The sequence below is a fragment of the Lissotriton helveticus genome, chromosome 5_1, assembly GCF_964261635.1.
Source record: "Lissotriton helveticus chromosome 5_1, aLisHel1.1, whole genome shotgun sequence".
NCBI classification, from domain to species: domain Eukaryota; kingdom Metazoa; phylum Chordata; class Amphibia; order Caudata; family Salamandridae; genus Lissotriton; species Lissotriton helveticus.
Window position 1 is genome coordinate 1,173,229,851 of NC_136065.1, and position 22,053 is coordinate 1,173,251,903.

General features: G+C 45.7%; 1 protein-coding gene across 2 annotated transcripts in view; it reads left to right on the plus strand.

Annotated features, from left to right (window-relative positions):
• The window catches only part of TDRD1 (tudor domain containing 1), a 2,637,228-nt gene that overhangs the window by 140,880 nt on the left and 2,474,295 nt on the right, over positions 1 to 22,053 (plus strand). The window lies entirely within an intron of this gene.

Genomic DNA, 22,053 nt, shown 5'->3' on the forward strand with positions numbered 1-22,053 from the left:
ATCAAAATTATATACATTTAAAAATGATTGGATATCTCTAATCAGTGCTGTCAATAGATAGGCAGAGGCCCATGTTAAGAAGACAGGATTCAGTAAAGAACACTACTTATACAAAAACAATTTATAAGTAACAATAATTCAAAACGCAAAAAGACAAAAATCAAAAAACAATAATACAATAAGTTGACGATACACATAGGACTAAACAAAAACGCCTACGCGCGTTTCAGAACACAAAAACACATGAAACGTTCCTGCTTCAGGGCGAAAACCTATTTGTAGATATTTGAAGGGCCATCTGTAAGCAGTGGAGCAACCACCTGGTATGTGGTATAACAGCTCACCTAAAGTAAATCTGCTGGAACAACAAGGGGAGGTATAAACAATGAATGTCATATTAAAAACAGCTACAACCCAGAATGAGCTTGAAAACTCATACATGCTACTTAACTGCCATTCAGCGATGCACAAACAAACTCATCACCAGGTGACTTAAAAGTACAGGTAGCCATCACCAAGATAAAGGCAATCAAAAAGACAATCAGAAAAAAGAAACCCATTTCTAATAACCTGCAGTGCGGAGAAAACAGCCAAAGACCAAAGAGATAAAACATTAAAAACATATGTACAAATATTACGTAGATGACCTATAAGGTACCTAAGAAGACAAGTCTTCCTGTTCTTAAAGATGGCTGTAAGGCACCAATGAAGGCTCCTACAATTGTCTGAAGAGGAGTATAGATAAAAGAAAAGATAAGTGCTATGTGCAGTAAGAACACTAAATCACATCAATGTGGGCAGGAGATGGTGACCAGCCGATTGCTAACAGGAAGTCGCAAAATGCCTCCTTCCTGGAGACAACCAAGCCCAAAGAATTAAAGTGATCTGATCAGGTGGCACAAAGAAGGGAGGATGGGAGGAACAGAACGGATCATAAAAGGGCATTCTCCCATGGGAGGTGGTCATGGAACCCATGCTTTACCGTTTGAAGGGTAAAGATCCAAAATACTTCCCTTTTGCGTCTGATTCCATCCCTGTTCCCATAGTTAATGTCAGTTATTCTCTCTAAGATGAGCCATTTGAGATTGGTTTCAAGATGGCCGTGGTATTTCCAGTGTTCAACCAATGGGGCCCCATTGCGTACATTCTTGATTGCCGATTTGTGCTCGCTAAATCTAACCTAAATTCTCTGCCAGTTTCGCCTACATATACCCTAGGTTGCAGGGGCAGAGAATCAGGTAGATAACGTTGGCCGTCCTGCACTTATACATTTGTTTAAAGGAAAAGAATTGATTTCCCCACTGCAGAACATCAGTAACCATGGCAAAACTGCACGCATGGCAGTTGCCGCATTTGTGAGTCCCTAAAACAGGGTTATTGCCAACGATGGATTTCTGAACAAACTCCCGTTCTGACTTGCAAGTAGACTTAACAAGTGTGTTACGTACGTGTTTGTTACGACGGAAAGCAAACAAGGGTCTGGGGAGGGGGGAACCCTGCCCGCAATTAAGAATATGCCAGGACCGGACAGGCCTCGAGAGATGTGAAGAACCACTTTGTGTTGCTGAGCTTTCCGGAGTCTGTGGGAGCCCAGGATCAGCAGACTGGTCAGCTTGGTTGCGGTGCCTGCAGATGCAGTGAAGTGACTCCTTCACTTCAAGGGAGATTCCTTCAAGTGTCTTGGATGCCCACAGGCCTTGGAAGGTTCCTGTATGGAGCACAGGTATGGACGTTGCAGCAGACGAGCAGGACAATGAGATCAGGAGAATCAGGAGTCTTCCTTGTTGCAGCCTTGATGCCCAGAGCGAAGTCCAGCGAAGTCCAATGTGCCCAGACGGTAGAAGAAGGGGTGTCTCGAAATGAATCTTATCCCACACGAATCTAAGCCCTTAAATATCCGAAGGAAAGGGTTTGGATGATTCAGGGGTCCCTCCCTAAGGAGGGGTTGGACAAGGGGGAGGATACTCCCCTGTCCTTTGTCCAGTTTTGCACCAGAGCAGGTGTGCCCTACCTGCAGACTATGGCGCTGGCAAGCACCCCCAACCTGCACCAGTACACTAGACCCTGTCTGGGAGGTGAACACACCTCCCTGTGACGGGATACCTATTCTGCCTTCCCCTGTTCGAGCTTGCAGCAGGAGGGCAGAATCATGTCTCTGGTCGGCAGCAGCCCTAGCTTGCTGTCTGGTCGGGAAGACTCATATATGGAGCACCATGGGCCTCCCAAAGGAGCTTTACGGTGCATGGATTCATACCTCCCACACTGTTTATGGTGTGGGGGTATGATTCCAACATGTTTGATACCCAACATGACAGGATTTGTTACAGACAGTTTAGAGATGGTCATCATATAATGACGCAAGGCCACTCTACATATTGTAATGACTGATGCACTTACAACCTGTGAGAATGGACTCCGAATGTTGCGGGATGTCCGGCTCATGCAGGTCACCCTCACACTTAAAACCAAGCGCCCTGCCTTCAGGATTGAAAGGCCTGCTTTAGGGGTGACTTGTAGGTTATAAGTGCTGTGACCTTAGATGTAGTGAAACCTATATCTTTCGTAAGTGGGGCTAGCACCAGCTTACACATGCTGCAATGGCAGGCCTCTAGTTATAGTTTGGGTGGCATAACACATGCTTCAGCCCATAGGGGGACCCCTGGTGCACCTATGCCCTGGGTACCTTAGTACCATATACTAGTGACTGATAAAGTTACACCAGTGCTCAATCTGTGATGTACCCAAATTCTTACCAAACCAATTTAGGGGAGAAAGCACAGAGACTGGTCCTGAATAGCATGATCCCAGTCAGACAAGTCCGAAACAGCATAGCACCAGTAAAAAAATGGGAGTAACCATAAAAGCAGATCCTACAGGTATCCACACCAAATATGCGTTTCTTTTTTCCCCAACATCATGGGGATTCTAGTGGTCTCCCTCGAGGGGACAAAGAAAATAGCCAAATTATAGCTGATATATTCATTTTTGTTTTTAAATTGGGTAAAACATGCTGCACAAGAAATTGTCTGTATTTTCCCCCTCTAAAAATGGCATCAACAAAAAGTTTGCTGTTATTGAACTACCGTCTTTCTAGCTTTCAGGAACAAGCACAGTTGTATGAAATAAAAATATATTTTTTATTTATGCATTTTTCTAAGAGATAGCCCCTTTTTAGGTCGAGGACCGAAGGCTGCGCTTGCGCAGTCTCCGGGAGGAGATTTAATGATTTGGAGTATGGGGGCTTGAACCCGCCTCTCTCCTCCTCTCTCCTCCATTGGCTGGCTTCCTAAACAGAGGCCAGCCTTTGGAGGAGACAGGCGTCACTCCAATAAAGCCCCGTCTCTTTCGGATTCGGGGGCGTGTTTTTTTGCGTTCTTTCGACTGTGACGTCACCTGTCACTCTGAACGCCAAAACACGCCCCCGATTCCGAAAGAGACAGGGCTTTGCGTCCGCCATTTGTTTTTCCCTGTTTGTGACTTTATAATCATTTTTGATTGCAGCGCCCATTGATTCCTGCGCGAAGCGAGATGCTTTCTTTCCTTCACAAAGGAAAGACCCTCACCGTCCTGCCAAGGATACCAGTGCCCCCCCCCCCCCATCTTTCGAAGCCCCTTCTGCCATCGTGAGCCGTGCGCGAGAGCCTGGACTGGGAGCCGGAGCTTCACTCTGGCGGCAGCAGCGAGCATTGTGCTGGAGCACCGCAACAGCTGCCGCCGCCATGAACTTCACCCTGAGCCCCCCCCAGAGAGAGGTGAGATGAACATGAAGCGAAGCTGCGGGGAGAGGGGCCTCCACACCAGCCTCGCCGTGCACCCCCCCCGCCCGGCCTCTCCCTCCCACGGCACTGCCCGTAGCAGCACCTCACGCCCCGCAGTGCCAGCACCCCGCCGCTGGACCCCAGGGCCTCGGCCAGCCGCCCCGGGACCAGCAGCACGCACAGTGGGTCTGAGGAGAAGGGCTCCACCGGTCTCCACAACACCGGCACCGCTGCCAGTTAGAGCGGGCAGAGTGCGGGATCAGTGAGAGGCAGCGAGGCAGTATCCCCCCACACGCAAGGCCGCCCAGACCCCCAGACAAATTACCTGCTGATGCGGCCGACAGTGGCGTTGCTCGGGGTCCACCTTCCCCCGGTCCACGTTCTCTCGTCCTCCGGTTCCAACAGCTCATTTGAGGAACAGGGCGGAACGTCACTTATTCTCAGGCCCGTCCGCTCCATCCACGCCGGGGAGCAGCGGGGGTGGGGGCGTGATTGCTGCGATAAAGAATAACAGCTCCCAGGGTTGAAAATTGCAGAATATGGAAGTGAGCGGCTCGCCTGCGGCCCGGGAAGCAGAGAATGGAATATCAGCATCGCGTTTCAGCGCTGGGGGACCCCGGCGGCGAGCCCCGAGCACAAGCATCCGTCGAACGCTGCTAGTTAACGGGGAATGGGCTGCAGTCACTGGGCCCGAAGCTGGGCTTCACCTGCTCATGTCTAGAGTGACATGAAAAGGGCCCAACATAGACCAATTATCCATCCCTCTGCGGCGGCCAATGCTGGCGGCCAGCGAGAAGCTTTCTTGGGGGCCAGGGCAAAAACGAGTTGGGAGGTCCTGCCCCACATAATCTGGTTTCAATCCCGTTTGACGAACTGTGTGACCCTGGGCAGTTTGTTATCTTTTCCTTGACTCCTTTTCGATGCTTATCACATCTGAGAGCACATGAAACTAATTAAGTTAAGGATGTGCAGTGTACTAAAACTTCTCACATATATGGTTTAGGAGACCATAATGTTGCTCTTTCATTAACAACATTGAAGGCTGGTATAGGAATTGCAGAACTACCGACCCGCTTCTTTAGCCACCAATAAAAAAGAAAAGGGGATGTTTTACTATCAGTTGTATAAAAGGGCTTTTAGTGTGATGATATAATATGCTGAAGTGAAACAATTCAAAACTTTACAGAATACACCTTTCTAATTTAAACATGGATACATCCGGCTTAGTGGCCATCAGTGACTCTTGAAGGGCTGGAGGTCACGTCTGAGGTAAGAACAGGTTGTCTCTGTTAAGTTCCTGCAGGCAGGAATCCCGTCACAAGATGGAACAAAGTTGGGCCCGCTGAAGAGAATTATGGGCCTCACGTAATCCTCGCTATCACTCCCCATTGAAGCTGACAGAGAGGCGGGAGAATCTTGGGTGTTGAGCGCGCGGTATGATGGCGCAGGGCGAGTGTGCGTATCCAGTCAGCAATGAGCGCAGCTTCCCTGACTCTCACAGCTGCACCTATGACTTTCTGCCTGCTTTGCCCGTAGTGTTGGGCACCTGTGAGAGCAGGGCATTGGGAACAATGTGGCGTCTGCCCCCTTCTGATGGCATTAAATGCTGGCGTCGGTGAGAATGCTTCCTGGTCCTCCCTTTTCATTCTTCTTTCATTCCGTTTTTATTCATTTTGTTTTGTTCTGCACATTCTTCTTTCAGGTGTCCTTTGAGCTCTCTCTCCTTTTCTATATTCATGTTTAATATTTCATCCTGCTTTCCATCTTTCCATTCCTTAGTCACATTATCACACTCTTGTTTTATCATCTGCTGTACTTTTGTTGTCCCTTCTCTCGTTCCTCTTTCTTCTTTCTTCTTGAAATCCTTCCATGTGTTAATTCTTTATTATATTCCCTTCCACCGACCTTCCATCCATCTCTCATTTCTTCTTTCCCACATTTCATTCTAATTTCAGCTTTACTTTCTTTCATCCTCCTCATTTTTATTTCTTTGTTTCTTCCCGCCACCCCCTTTTCCAAGTTTCATTCTTTTCTTCCCCTCCTATTTTCTCCTCTCTCCTTCTTTCCCTTCTTCTTTTGTGCCCAAGTTCCTTCTTACTTAACATTTTTCTTCTTCCTTTCATTTGCATTTTTCTTTCCTTCAAGCTATTTCATTGTATTTGCCTCTAACTTATTTTTTATGTTATATTCCAAACATTTCCCTTCATTCTGTTTCCATTTTAAGCTATTTTAACTCTTCCACCTCTTCCCCAGCCCACAGTTGTACCACTGTAATTTATAGGTCTTCTCTTCTGTCTTGCAAAAACCTGCAAGCCTGAAATTAAAGTTAAGAGGGGCCATAAAACAATTTCATGTGTCCATGGCACCCCTGTTTAAGCTGGCAGAGTGGGGCTTTGCTACTCCCTTTCTCAAGAGGCTCCTTTGACCCGTTCCCTAATAGGTCACGCAACCTGTGGCATGCTCTGAAATATGGAAACCTAGCCAGTATGTTATGGGAATCACTCTGCACACACACCTGTCCCCATCTGCTCAATAGTCCATCCTGGAAGAAGTTACCCATACGCCGCATTTGCAAGCCCGTAATACACTAGTCATCCCTTTCTCTTGACCCAAAGTAAACCACATGCACCAATCCAGGTGCAATATTGGCAAATAGAGAAGAGGCCCCTTCTGATGCACGGAGATGTGCTTCCGTAGTATTTAGCAAGTCAAAGGTTTTGTAATGCCGGCTCGTAGGCAAGTGCCTGACATCTCTAATGGTGTATCTTGAAATATTCTTCAGTCTTGGGGGTGAAGCAACACTGGGGAGGAGGTTATGTAGAAGTAAGTAATGGGTGGGCTCTAAGCCCCTTTTACAAGTTTATTTTTATTCAAGAGAATTTGCAAGCACAGTGCAGCACTGTGCAGGCAAAACCTAAAAATCGGACTCCGTTTTTGTTGCCATATCTAGACAGTGGTGGGTTAAACATGTATGCAAAAGATGATTAATTGTGAACTGCACAGTTTTTTTGATTTAAAGAAGTCAAAAGATATGCGGTAACTAAAGTAATGCTGTATTTAAGCCACCTGTATAGGTTTGGTTGCGTTTTGAGCCATCCAGAATTCTACAAAAAAAGTGATGTATGGAATGCTTGATTTAATATCAGCCACTGGTAATTACTCAGACCGCATTCCAGTCCATCATTTTGCACACCGTGCCACCTCAGTTTGGATCCAGCTACGTGCAAATAAGTTTTGATCCTGCCATCTCCCCCATAGACCCTTAAAAAACCCCTAGGCCTGTGCACCTTCAAGTGGACGAAACGTGTGGTTGGCTGCGTAATCCAGCTGCTGTATTCAATGAACTTTGACACAAGTAACCATCATAACCTCTGAAATGGAATATACAACATTTAATCGAGTAGCGATCAAGTGCATACGATCTTGTGCCGCTCTCTTTTTCTACATCAAGTTCTCTTTTGTTTTTATTTACAACACATGAAGATATTGATGCTACTAAACAACACTAAATATTTGTGAATAGCTGCTCAGATATGTCCTGTATTCGATTCAGGAATTACTAATAGTTCGAGCCTACATGTTAAACACAGATTATATTTAACATTTAATATTTCTTCATGGTAAAAGAAAAATATTGCATATTACCATAATTATTTCTACAAAAGACTGCACATTTTTATGTGTGGGGAAACCTGGTGTAAGGCTTCCACCTGCTCCCATGTCATACCCGTGCAACCTTTAGCCAGCAGTGCCTGGACAGCCAACATCTTAAAATTCAAGGACTTGCAGACCGTATACTGGCAAATGTGGAACCCATTTACTAAAGGTCACTGAATATGTCCTATGAGGTGTGGAGCCACATGGCATCACTATGAGGCACATAAGGTATTCCTCGCTGCCCTTTTCTTTGAGAAGTTCAATTACATTTTGCTCCCACATAGATGCCATGAAGCAGCATGCTATGCATGCATTCTGGGACTTTTTCCTGCTTTATCCATAGTACAATTCCCTGAATGCAGTGTGGTTTGTGGAAAAGCCAAGACTGGCGAGAGCAGTGTCTGATTGGAAAGTTGAGCAGTCAGGCATTGGGCTGGTGCCTAAGGGTAACCTGTGGGCCTTTTTTTTAAGGGCCTCTGCTTCATTCTTCCTCTGCTAGGCCATCACACTTACGGCTATGGTGGGCAGGGGAGGGGGTGAGTCTGATAATCTTCCACCCTGGGGGCTAGGTGTTGCTCTGGCTGTTGGACCATTCTCACCTTGTCTCTTACCACATGAGGCCCAGAAGCAATGTGTTTCCCCTCGCCAGGCTATCACATTCGGACAGTGATGGGTGGGTAAGAGTGGGAGTTGCAGGGGCCTCGCTGGGGGGGCAAAATATTTCTTGGCCATGATCCATCTATACTTTAGCCCGGCCCCTCCATCCCCAGAGCAGCAGTAGCTAGTGTTTTTTTCTTGACCCCTCCCCAGCCAGATCATTGCCCTGAGGCAATGGTGGGCTGATGAGGGGGTGAAGTAAGTGAAGCAGCCTCGGCCTCGGCGCCCCCCCACCCCATAACACCCCCCTTTTGTTTGCCATTATTGTAAATGATGCTCCTAGGGTAATTATTACACTTATTTCTGTAGTTGGTTATCTCTTTTGGTTTGTAGTCTGACGGAGGATCATGACTCACAAACTTTAAAAAGTGCCTTAAACCGCACTACAAGGGTCTATTGAAATAAGACCCATTTAATTGCTGTAGGAGGCAGAAGAAATGACTACTTAACTTGCTGCAGAAATACTTATTATTCACATTTCTTTTTCGGTTGGATATATATTTTAGGAAGGGTAGAGAGCTGAAGCTGCCAGTGTTGCAGCAATGAGTGCAATTTGAAAAACTTCACTAGAAGAAAGCGTGGCTATCTTCATTGTCTGTCATCTTTCTGATGTATGACATTTCAGTTGCAACAGAAGTTTCGATTCTCTGCATAGGAGAGTTATTAGATTACACGTTATAATGGAATATCTTGAAGTTTGAGTGTGTTTAATATGTGGGAGTATACGAACTGTGGATTTATTGAAACAGGGTGTAGTTTTTTGGGACTGTTTACGATTTAAGCCATGCACCCTGCACTTCTCATCTAGCTTGAATTTAAAATAAGTTTTCAGCACACATAGTAAGGGGGAGGGAGTTGGTAATTGTCATTAATATAGAGCACGTTCTCCATCAAGTCCCCTTTTTAGGTCGAGGACCGTCGCACTGCGTAGCAGTGGGCGGAGCCGAAGATTTTATGTTTCTGTGTGTGTGGCTCTGTGTGTGTGTGTGTGTGGGGCTCTGTGTGGATAGCTTTTTTTGTAGGTGGCTCTATCTGTGGATAGCTTTTTTTGTAGGTGGCTCTATGTGTGGGTGGCTCTGTCTGTGTGAGGGTGGCTCTGTGTAGGTGGCTCTATGTGAATGACTCTGTGTGGGTGGCTTTGTTTGTGTGGCTCTGTGTGGGTGTAAATGCAATAGGTCATGCATTTGCCAGCGATTAAGCTATTGGCATTGTAAATGACAATGCCATTTATTTATGATTTTAAAAACAAAAACAAAAAAACATGAGCAATGCCAATAGCTCTACCTTTAATAATGCCGTGACCATTGCATTGTAAATGCTTGTTCCTAATATATATGGTTCATGCTACTTGCAGTTTGTGGTGAAACTGGAGTAAAATCCTAGAAAATTATATTTCTTTGAAAAGCAGGTAAAATTCGGCATCCTGCAAGGGGTCATGTGTGTAGATCCCTTAAGTGTTGTAGGAATTCTGTTTGGGAACCGAACTATGCCTGGGATCACTGGACGTTAGTATGTAGGGACTGAGTCACCAACCACATCAGTACCTATGGGCCCAAATCTGACCAGCTCATAGAGTACCTACGGTCTTAACCTTCCCAGATTAACAGGTAAATAGGCAACTTGGAATAAAACACTCTAGTCCCAAAGGGAACTGTGCAAACAGATTATCACCTCTCGTGTTCTCACTCATGCATGCCCATAATAAACAAGAGACATGTGAAAAGTTTAAAATATTTATTCAAACTATTGTGCTCTATTATGAAGCAATTGTGCTGCAATTAGTACACATTTACAAGAGAGCAAACACTATCATGGCTAATGTTATCTCTGCCTAAGCCTATCCTCACTGTGTGAGCTCAGTGATGTATCGGTGATCTCTGAGATAGGCACCGGACCCCCTACCTGGCATTTGTAATTAGCATGTATCCCTCTTAAATTGCACAAATCTGGTGCACCAGTTCCGGGATCTTTCCCTCTACTAGAAATTCTCCTTTCTGTTTTCAAAAGGAAAGTCTCGGTTTATAGGATGGTGTGTCTAAATGTTAAACTATGTTGCTGACAGACCATAGGAAAACAGGGCATGATGTTGTTTGATTTTGTACGAAATGTTCAGACTGTATCCCAGGAAAAAGTATTGAATAATAAAAACACGTGCAGTCTATTTCTAAAATAAAGTAATCACAAAAAGAGGAGTGTTATTTTGTAACTTGTGCAAAGCAAAGCGGCCTAGTACAGGCTAAAATAAGGGAGAACTAAGTCGGCCCTAAAGAGAACTTACTACACAAGGTTTTCCCAAAGAAACTGTCGAAATTAGCTCATAGTACCATACCTGCCCTCTAACCAGAGTAACAGGTAAATTGGCAACCTATTACACACCACTCTAGTCTCCAAGAGAACTGTGAAAACTGCTAATCGCCTTTCTTTTTCTCAGTCATGTATGTCCATAATTAAAGAGAGACACAAGAAAAATGTATAATATTTATTGAAACTATCGTGCTCTATTATGAAGCAACTGTGCTGTAATTAGAAAACGCATACACCTGAGCAAAGGAATCTGCTTTACCAGCAAACTATATACAATGAAAAGCCATTTCATGGCTAAATATATATCTGCCTAAGCCTATCCTCACTATATGTAAGCACAGTGATATATCAGTGATCTCTGGGATTAGCACCAGACCCCATACCTTGGAATTGTAATTAGCAGGCCTGCATCTCTGATTACGCAAATCTGGTGCACCCGTTCCAGGACCTTTCCCTCCGCTAAAAATTCTACTCTGTTTTCAAAAGGCAATTGTCAGTTTATGAGATAAGAATTGCCATGTTGGAAAACAGCTAATTCTCTGTTGTGCCTAAATGTTAGAATATCTTGAAAGTGAAGAACCAACGGCGGACTCCATTTGTCGCCCTTCCTCGATGTGAACCCCAAGTGATGGATTGATAATGCAAAAATGTATAAGTCTTTATTTCAAACAATCCATGGGATTAGCACAAAGCATCAGCCAACTCGTTTGGTTCAAAGGTTGAACTTCGTCAGGGAAAACGTAGCAAATGGGGAGTATGATGAGTGGTGTGCCTGTTTAAAATGGTATTGAGGGCCCAATCTGGTCCGGACCCTGGTCTGGAATAGTGTCAAATGTGGTTGGTCATTAGACTGCACGTTATGTGTGGGCCTCCTTGATAAGGGCCTGTATGATATTCCTGCAGTCTTTCACAAGGTGTCTTGGCTCACGGAACAGCATCTGTGAACCCAGTATGTCTTCTGCAATTTCAAAAGCTAGGGAATCCAGAATTTACTCCATCTCTGCAAACGATGACTCCGCAAATAGCCCAGATCACAAACTTCAAAGAACAGACATGATCCTCTGTATCAGCCAATGCTGATGAAGTAGCCGGTTACCCGCATCCGTGTTATAAGAGCCAACATTTAGTGTTCCATGTGCCGAAGCACCTATTTACGCTGGACAGAGTGGCTCCTACCTCTCATTATGAAGAAGCCATAAGCTCATGGGAAAACTTTGAAAATCGGTCACTAAAAAAAATCATCAACAGCTTCATGTCCACAGGAACCAGGTGCATCTTCAAAGCCAGGCAAATATCCAGGGCCCATTGGAATGGATATCGTAGGCATTGAAACACGGGTTATACGCAGATAAACCAGATGGGTCAGAATGATAAAGACAAGTCAAAGTCCAGTTCCTGGAGCAAGAAGATTCAGGAGAATCGAAGCATTCGCTCACGGCACAGTTGGAGTGGTGGTAGTTCCAGTGGCCTTGTAAATGGGGCAATCATTGCGAAGAAACAGAAATAGAACCAAAATGCCACGAATAAGGAATAACCCCAAAGGAATGTCCCCGAACACACTGGAAAATAGGGAATGACTAAAAGCTGGTATTAATCCAAAAAGTGTTTGGAATGAACTGACTAAGCCAGTCCCTATAACTTAAAGTGATCTGATCCTGCGGTATTGGATATATTAAATATTTGATGGACTAACTCACTGAAATGTAGTGGGACATTGGTGTTTAACAAGGACTGTATTTCACTGGATGTTCTTGCCACTTTTAATTCGAAAGTTTCTCGAGCAGATGTTACAACGTTTTGAAACAATAATGCTTTGATCTGCTTAGCTTGTTAAAGTTTGCCTTCAAAGTTGGAATTGAAGGTCACAACCGAGGCATCCCTACTCCTCTGAGGGGGAGGGAAGAGTAAGTTATTACAGTTGGTCGCTATTTAGGAGACCGATAAAATGCATGGTATCCCCACTGTCATTCCACAACAATCCTGATTGCTTAACATTAGATTCCATTTGAAAGAACTGTAATGAGTGGTAGTGTTGCACAGGCTGACTTTACCCATGACACAATGTAGACATGTCACTTTGCATGATATCAATAACAGATGACACAATGTTATTCAAATTGTAAATGCATTATATGTGTCATAAATAAATCTTTTAGAGCGCGATGACTTGGAACCAAATAGGAAGGCAGATAGGTTCAGGTCTCTGGACAGAAGAGAAAGATGTTGTTTTACTGTAGACAGTGTGGCATGTTCCAACCATTTTTGATACGATTTCCTCACCGAATAGGTGGTGACAATGCCTGAATGCTGAGAGTGGGAATAACGGGGTTCGAGTCTACTTGCTTAAAAATCCGGTGTGGAATTAAAAAAACAAGCATAACAATAATTTGTCTCTACTGGCCGCAATAACCAATCGTGAGGACCTCAAAGTGTAGAATTAAATGTACCGTTCTGCAATATACTATTGAGCTGTTCTTCAGTGTGAAAGTCACATTTTGCTGAATTTCATAGCAGACAATGGAAGTAATATCCGGTGCATTCATGTCTTTCATTTTAGCTAATCCTAGACACACAGGCCCTCATTACGATGGCGATCCAACCTGCTGTTTGCCTTTGCAGCTCGTACTTTGGACCTGGAAACGGGCCACAGCACAAACCACAGTGGTAAAGGGCAGTTTTCAAACATTCATGCACTGGGTGCCAGGCAACATGTGGTGCCTGGCGCATGGTGCACAACATCTGCCCTCCCTGGGCCCATTGCAGAGGTCCATGAGGGAGGGGTAGACTGCTGGGGCCCCCCAAAGTCCAATTCCGTCTGGCTTCACATGGTGGTTGGAGCGCTATGTAAATGCAGAGGGCAGAGAGAAGAGGGACATCGTAATCCCTATGGCGGTGCCTCCGCAGGCACTGACCCCATTTTAGGGATTATGGTTGGACCGACGCTCCACCGGGCTCCTCGAGCTTGTTGGAGGCGTTGGTCAGTCCCTCCAACTGCATGGTGATGTGGCGGTCGGACCGCTATGCTGGATGTTGGTGGGACCTCTATATTTGGGCTCAGAGTCTGCTGAACTGTGTCATTCAGAAAAATAATTTGTTTTGGAATTAAACAGACACAAAACAACATTTCTGTCCCATGTACTTACCATGGTTTAGTACCTCAAATTGATTACATGTCTATTGTACCCTTCCAGTAATCAAATGCCTTTTACAGCTAATTGTATGACAACTAATCTGTGTATATAAGCTTAGTTTGCGGAAGCATATATTTCTTTGGTGGTGTAGTGACGAATTCTGAATGGCATGAAGTTGGGTCTACAATATCATACCCTGCAAAATATGTGAATTTATTTCTGTGTTTTCAAACCTCCTTTGCATGGAAGTGGGGCAATGTTTCCCATTGTATGTAATTAAAAAGTGATTAGCAGAATTAAGGTACTGATACTCCAATTAAAAAAACGTGTAGTTTTTAACTCTGAGAGCATGGAGTTTACAGTTTTAACATCAGAATGTAGCCCAGGTACAATTACATCATCGATAGAAACCATAACAACATAAGGTATCTGCAGAATATCCATAGGACAGAGTACATCTTAATGTAATTTATCCCAAACAATTCCATCAGTTCCTGGAACAGCTGAAATGTTCACGAGGGACAAGTCTCTTTAGCTTATGAGAAAATGAGAGGTGTCAACACCTCATCAACCAGTTTAATAGCAGAGCGTTCTTGAAGATAATGACCATTAATGAGCAAGAAGAAAACAGTCAGAAACCCAATCCACAGGAGTAGAAAAACCAAGGTTAGTGTTATTGAAACGTATATCCGTCTCGTCTCAAATTATTTATTCGGCTAATAAAAGCACAAAATAAAAACAAAATAGAACAATACCATATGTTCACAACAAATACAGTTTACGTACATAGATTTCCCTAAAACCATGTTAAGAGGGTATAATAGATATGAAACTCATTGTTAAAAACAAAAGACTGTTAAAATGCTGCTTATAGTATCAGCCAATAAAAAGGATTCTGATGCATTTCTTTAAGGATGGTTCAGGTCAACTAAACAGAAGACATTTTTCTCCTGGTTCTTACAGCGCTAGAGAGGTAGCTGGCGACCCCGAAGCAAACCATAGTCGAGGAGAGCATCTGCAGATATAGTAATGCTGGTCTTGCCGGGACAAAATGGCATGGGCTCAAAATATATTTTTTACGCAGAGTGACCTAAAATTCACAAAATAGAGTAAAGTGGCAAAGTGTTCTGTTCGGAAAAATTATCACATGGATGTGACTTGAGTCCCCAGTCTTCAGGAAGCCCTTTGGGAAAGCTATTAGCCAATGCATGAGATTCAGTCTAAATCTGGTTAACAGGTAACGATGATAGACATTGTTAACAAGACAGGTAAGGGTGCACTTTTGGACTGAGTGTAATGTAAGTTCTCACCGTAGATTTAATGATTTCCCACCCTTCCTAACCTCCTGTCGCCTAGCAAGAAACTTAGATTGGATCCTCCTGATATCAATAGATCACAACAATTTGGGGTTTGTATACAGGTCGGGGCAGCCTACACCTCTCAGCTGCTCCGCTGTTTACCCCAACCAAGAAATACACAGATCCCCTCCACTGCCATGCAGTCCACTATAACAAGTTGATTACGGGTGGGTACTGGGGAGGACCAAATTCTCATCCATCATACTAACGGTGCAACTGCAGTATGATCAGAAATGTATCCCATACCAAGCTCTTCATGCAACATGAGCCCAGGGATGCATTTTTCCCTATAGACTTTTAACAATGCCAGGACGGGCTTTGTTACTAGTCATTATGCAAAGTCCATGGTAGCCCCCACCTCCCTTGCCAAAACATTATTTTTGTGTGCTCTCTGCGCAACCCAAGACATGTCGTCAAACAGCACACCCAGGTAGGGTAAAGATTGGACTTTAGTGAGTTCAGCGCCCCTGCAGAAGAACTTACATCTCGCTGCCTTCTTAGTGCCAATTGTCATGGTGTATGATTTGGTAAAAATAGTTGCTAGATCAAGTGTGTTCATAAAATTTATGAAACCATCTAAACATTTTGTGGTCCTGCACCTGTCCTAGCAAACCACTCTGCATCATCTGCATACAGAAGTGCAGGTATTCATTTTGACGCCAGCTCTCGTTATGTCTCTGCTAGTAGCGGAAAGGATATCCCCTAACTTGTTAATATAGAGTATGATCAATATTGGGGCCAGGTTACACCCCTGCCTGACCCCTCTCTTAACAGCACATCATGACTCAGACACACAGCCATCCTCATTGTATCTCACTGCTGCTTTGGTGTTATTGTGGGAAAAGTGTAGAAAGGCCACTAGATCCACCTCAAGACCAAGATCCAGAAGAATTGATAGTAACTTGGATCTATTGACGCGGTGAAAGCAGACGTGAGGTTCATAAAGGCCATCTGCAAGGATCCCTTTTTTGCTATTGTTTACTTCCCCACAAGCAAATGTAAGTTGAGACACTGATCCAACGTTCCCTTCACTCTGTCTAAAGCCATACTGCAAGTCTGAGATATTTGACTTATCTAACCAGGTAGTTATCCGATCCAGAACCACTTTCCCGATTATTTTTACTGCTGAGGGAGATTGGTCGATAGCAGGCTGGGTCGTCCCTCGAACCCTTTTTAGGTCTCGCCTGAGCCAGCGCATGCGCTGCTCTGTCGAGACATTTAGTAGCTGCTTCAAAAAGCGCTACCTTGGCGGCCACCAGCTTGCTAGAATGCGCACCAGCGCGCGCAACCTGCACAGCTGCCCTGCCATCTGGCTTTCTACAACTGCGGCCGCACCACTGTGCCTGTCCCCACTCCTCCCTCCCACTCCTTCCTAGTCAGCTCCAGCGCGTGCACAGCTGCCCTGCCATCTGGCTTTCTACAACTGCGGCCGCGCCACTGTGCCTGCCCCCACTCCCTCCTCCCACTCCCTCCTCGTCAGCTTCAGCACGCGCTTGTTAGCATTTGGGAGGAAGTGAATAGTTCTGCCCGACTATTACTTCCCAGTCTGTTTCAAGTGGTACTACAGACGCGGAATACCCAAGACAAGGGTATGCGACATTGGAGGGTGAATAATGTTGTAGGTTAGTTTCCCTTCGTCTCGAACTTGGTTAGCTTTGTCTTCTGGCTGTTGTGTTGAAGCTGTCAATCGTCAAGGGTTCGGTTTTTCAGCTGCCGCGCGCTCACTTTCATTCTCTTCCAGCACTGCCGCTTCACTTTCCATTCCCTCCCCCTCACTGCGATCACTTTCAATTCCCTCCCCATCGCCGTGATCACTGTTGTGTATCTTCACTGCACCTTGTTATTACTATACCCCTCCCAGCATTCCTCCAGCGTTCATATCCTTGTGCGTTATTTGAACCTGACCCCGCAGCAGATGGCTGAGTCAATGTCACATAAGGGGACTGAAGGAAAGACTCTCATGGTCATGAGCCGTATGTGCAGACAACGCGGGAGGAGAAGCCACCTTCCATCTGCCCACAAGCGCTTTTAAAGCCGCATTTTTCTGTAAGTGCTGCACGCGTGAAGTGTAAAATGCTGGCGGAGTGTGGGCCTGGCCCAGGTTGCTTTGTCGCCTGCCTTTATTCTACTGGGAAAACACATCCCTGCTGCGCTGAATTAGGGGCATCCCAGCGCCACGCTGGAATAAACCATCAGAAGCACAGTATCTGCCTACTTTTCCTGGCCCGGCGCCTAATTATATCCGCCCTCGGCGCGCACTGCTGGAACGTGATACCAGTGCAGAGCAGGTGATAAATCGCTCCCGCGGCTGACGGGGATGTTGGCCGGTTTTAATTGTCCTTTCTCTGAGAACTGGTCGGATTGGCCCGGCTGGTTTCACACGCACACGGCTCTGTGCCCGCTTTTATTTCTGAGACAAAAGTGTTGTGTTTTCAGGGCAGACGTTGTCTCCGCTGGGTTCACACACACCAGACTGTGTGCTCTGGCATGTGTTGTCTCCGCTGGCATTTCCAGTCATCTACGCAAGGCCACTGCAAGCAACTGCAGTCCAACAACACCAACAGAAGCATAACACTACCTCATCATCACTCGGCCCAAGTGCAGCACCACCTCAACACCAGCTCACCACCTTAACACCAGCTCTGCTCCAGTACAGCACCACCGCTTTACCTCCGCATCAGTGCAGCACCAACACCTCAGCAGAGCACCAGCACAGCATCACTCCGATCCACCACAGCATCACTCAGAGCCACCACAGCACCAGCGCAGCATTACCTAAGCATCACTCAACACCACCACCTCAGCACAGCACTACCTCCGCATTAGTGCACCATCTCCTGCGCAGTACATCGCCGCATCAGCACAGCGCCACCTCATCCGCAACTCCGCACCAAAGCATCACCAGCACAGCATCGCCTGAATGTCACTAAAGCATCATTCAGCACCACCTCTGCATTACTCAGCACCACCATAGCATCACTCAGCGCCAACCCAGCACCACCGTAGCACATCCTTGGCATCACTCGGCTCCACCTCAGTATCACTCAGTACCACTTCAGCACCAGTGAAGCACCACCTCAGCATAGCATCAATGCAGCACCAACTCAGCCCCACCACAGAATTAGCACAGCACCAGCGCAGCACCACTTCAGCAGCAACTCATCACCACTTCAGCATGAGCACAGCAGCACCAGTGCAGCATTACCTTAGCACCAGCGCAGCACCAGCTCTGCATTACTAAGCACCACTTGAACACCAGCACAGCACCACCAATGTATCTCTCCACACCACTGCAGCACCACCGCACCACTGCAGCATCACCACAGTGTCACTCAGCACCACCTGAGCACTGCATCAGCAAAGCACCATCTTAGCATCAGCACAGTACCAGTTCATCATCAGTGCACCACCACTAGTGTGGCACCAACTCCGCCTCAGCGCAACATTACCTCAGCTGCAGTGCAGCACCATCTCATTATCAGCACAGCACCATCTCAGCATTAGCGCAGCACCACCTCTACATCAATGCACCAGCGCAGCCCCACCTCAGCAACAATTTAGGACCAACATAGCACCACTTCAGCATCAATGCAGCACCACCTCAGCACAGAACCAACCACGCATCACTTAGCACCACCTGAGCACCAGTTCAGCTCCACCACCTCAGCATGAGTCATCACCAAAGCATCACTCAGCAACTCAATACCACACAAGTATCATTCAGCATGCCCTGAGCATCACCTCCGAACCAGCACACCGCCACTTCAGCATCACCTCAGTATCATTCAGGATCACCTGTCACCACCACCTCAGCATCACTCCGCATCACCTCAGTCTGTCCTTGGAATCTGGCATCTGTTGATTCTCCCCTAGTGTCACTCCACTGCTCCTATTGTAATTGAGGTACTACTTCCCAACCTTCACCGTCCCCTTGTTGATGTCCTCCTCCCCCATAACAAAAAAATGCTAGCAAATTAGCATTGGAACAGGCAGAGAAAAGTTGCCAGAATTGCATGGACAAAAAACTAGAACACATTTTTTTATGTTAATTCTGTTTTTAATTAGGGTCGTTCAGTTGTACATAAAGTTTTCTTGGTTATATATAGGGTGATAAAATGGTTATACCACTTTTTTTATTATAACTTTTCAACATGCTGCACAACATTCACAATGCTCTACAACACAGCTTAAAGACATTAACAAAGCCAATAGGTATCGCCTTTGGGGCCTTAAAAGTGTATAACCATGCAACAGTTAATGTTGTTGCACCAAGGATATTGTGCTGCATTACTAAATACTTATAAGGTCCCAAAAGCGAGACCTATTGGCTATGCCGATGCTTGTTAAAAATAGGTATAATAGTGGCTATTGACCAGGAAGAGGGAAGATCACAATAACAGGCCCCATTGAACAGTTGTCAGAATCCTGTCCCACGTTAGCGAGTCTGCTTTATGCAAATCCGCTGGTACCCCATCTAGACCAGACGCTTTCCCTCCAGCTGTGGCCAGGATAGGTTTTAGTACAGCTTCAGTATTAAAATGCAGTGGGACACTTTCTTTACCATAGTCCCACTGTATGTCAGCCCCCACTGCATCATCCCCGCTGAACATCTCCTCAAAGTGTAGAGCCCATCTTTCAGCAACTATTGTGCAATCTATTTTAGCATTTGCTGTGTCTGAGAAGAAGGGGCTAATAACCACTTCCCAGAACTTCGTCCTATCTGTCAGCACACTTGCCTCATTGAGTGCCTCCCAGGCCTGGGCCCTGATGTTATGTTATGGGGCATTTATATGTTATGTTATGGGGCATTTATATAGCGCATTATCACCGAAGAGGTCTCTAAGCGCTGTCCGAGAGGGGCCCAAAGAGAGAGGCAGAGAGTCAGGAGTGCTTTACATGGGGCTCCAGGCTTCCAGGAAGAGAACAGTTTTTAATCTCTTCCTGAAGGTGAGCAAGTTGGTTTCTTTGCGCAAGCTTTCCGGGAGTCTATTCCATAATGGTGGCATCGTAGTTGAAAAGGCTCCATCCCCAGCCCCCCCCCCCCCACCACGTAGTACGCTTAAAACGTGGACATGCCAGAAGACCGCAGCCTCCTGCTGGGGACATAGAGGGTCAATTTGTCCTTGATAAAGTTCGGGCCGAGCCATGAATGGCTTTGTGAATGATGCAGAGACTTTGAACTTCACTCGCTGAGGTATTGGTAGCCAGTGTAAGTCCTGCAACAGCAGAGTGACACGTGTCCTCCTGGGTTTTTTGAAGATCAGCCTGGCTGCATCATTTATAACGCCTCGAAGCCTGGCCAAGGATTTTTTTGGTAGCCCCCCATAGAGGGAGTTACCATAATCCAAACGGACTAGGATCAAAGCTGAGACCGCAGTCCGGATAGTAGAGAAGGATAGCAGCGATGACAGTTTCCGGAGTTGTCGCAGCAGTCCGACGCAGATTCCTACCACTGCTGCGACTTGTTGGGACATTGATAACGTAACTTCAATTTTTATCCCTAAACTTTTTACTACGGCGCTGGTACAGGAGGCTGTCACAGTTCATCAGGCCAGAACAGCTCATTCCAGGTGTTTTCTACCGTTGTGACTGCCAGCACCTTCGTTTTATCCAGGTTTAGTTTCAGCGAGTTTCCCGACATCCAATTCACTGTACATTTCAGGATATCGTTCATTTTCGCCTGCGATGTAGGCGACTGGTCTATTTAGATCAAAATGTGGGTGTCGTCTGCATAATTATATACCTTACAATCCAGCTGATTTAGCGCGGTGATAAAAGGCTGCAGATATACATTGAAGAGCAAAGGGGACAGAGCTGACTCTTGTGGTACTCCACATGTTAAGGTCTCGGGGTGAGATACCAGGTATGTTAGTTGGACTCTTTGGGAGCGGTCTCTAAGGAAAGAAGCTAACCAAGCGCTGGCTGTGCCCTGGATCCCCAGATCAGCAGTCCGCGACATAAGTTGACTATGATTCACCGTATCAAACGCCGCGGATAGATCCAACAGGACCAGAGCACCTGGCGCCTTCCTATCTGCTCTCATTCTCATTCTCATCTCATCCAATACCGAAAGTATAACTAATTCCGTGCTAAAGTGAGGTCTGAAACCCGCCTGGTTGGGTTAAAAAAGATGGTTGGTCTCCAAGTAAGAGGCAAGGGACTGCAGCACATGCTGTTCTAATATCTTGCCAGAAATGGCAGCTGTGATGATGTTCTTCCTATTTTGAATTGCCTCAACCCATATTGTTCAAGGAACTTCTCCAGTGCTGTTAGGTGCTGTACAACCAAATTTCTACAGTAGGAGTTATTAAACTTTACTATTAGCGGGGGCGGTTAACAAACAACACTTCTGTTGCTAGCGACAATTCTAATAGAGCAGGGGAGTTTAAGTGAGACCAGTAGAACAAGGCCTCCCATCGGTCTACATGCTGGAATTGCACTTTTAAAATAGGAAGTAAAACCTTATCAGTACTGTCCCACGTTTCCTGTAGTGCGTTTGTGACCGCCTACTATCATCCTCTGGCATGAAACGTCATCGCCTTTGGATACATTACCAGCAATATTCCAGGACAAGATCTTTAGGCAATAAGAATCTAGGAGAAAGGAAGTCAGTTTTTTTTTCTTCACAACAGAAGTTTATTGTTGAGAGCCAGAGCAAAAGGAATGCCTCATGCGGCAGCCATGATACACATTTATAATAGCAAAAAGGGTCATCAACATTTTTAGCATGATCATGACAATGGTCACACAGAACTAATTACCGTTAAAAAGAATAACCAAAAGAAAGCAAAAATGTACTACGTTGCTTCTGTCAAATAGAGCAAAATGTCGCATGCGTACGGAAAGTCCATGCCATTTGAAATGGCATCTTACAATTATCTAGTACATAGTCCAGTGCGCTAAATTCACTGCAGTAGTTCCAAGATGTCAGGTGGGGGGGTGGTGGCTCCAAGTAGAGACCTTTATAATCAGCCCACCTCTTCCAGATTATATAGTGTTTCTGGGGGGCATCCCCTAGCTTCAAAGACCGGAATTGCTAGGCCCATACACAAGTCCAACCTGACCTGACCCCAAGCAAAGGCAGGGACTCTTCCTTCCACGAACGGGCAAGGTCCCATTTGCAAGTGTAAGGCCTAAGAATAGAAGGAGACGCTTGTATTTGTTTCCACCCAGATACTCTGTGATATG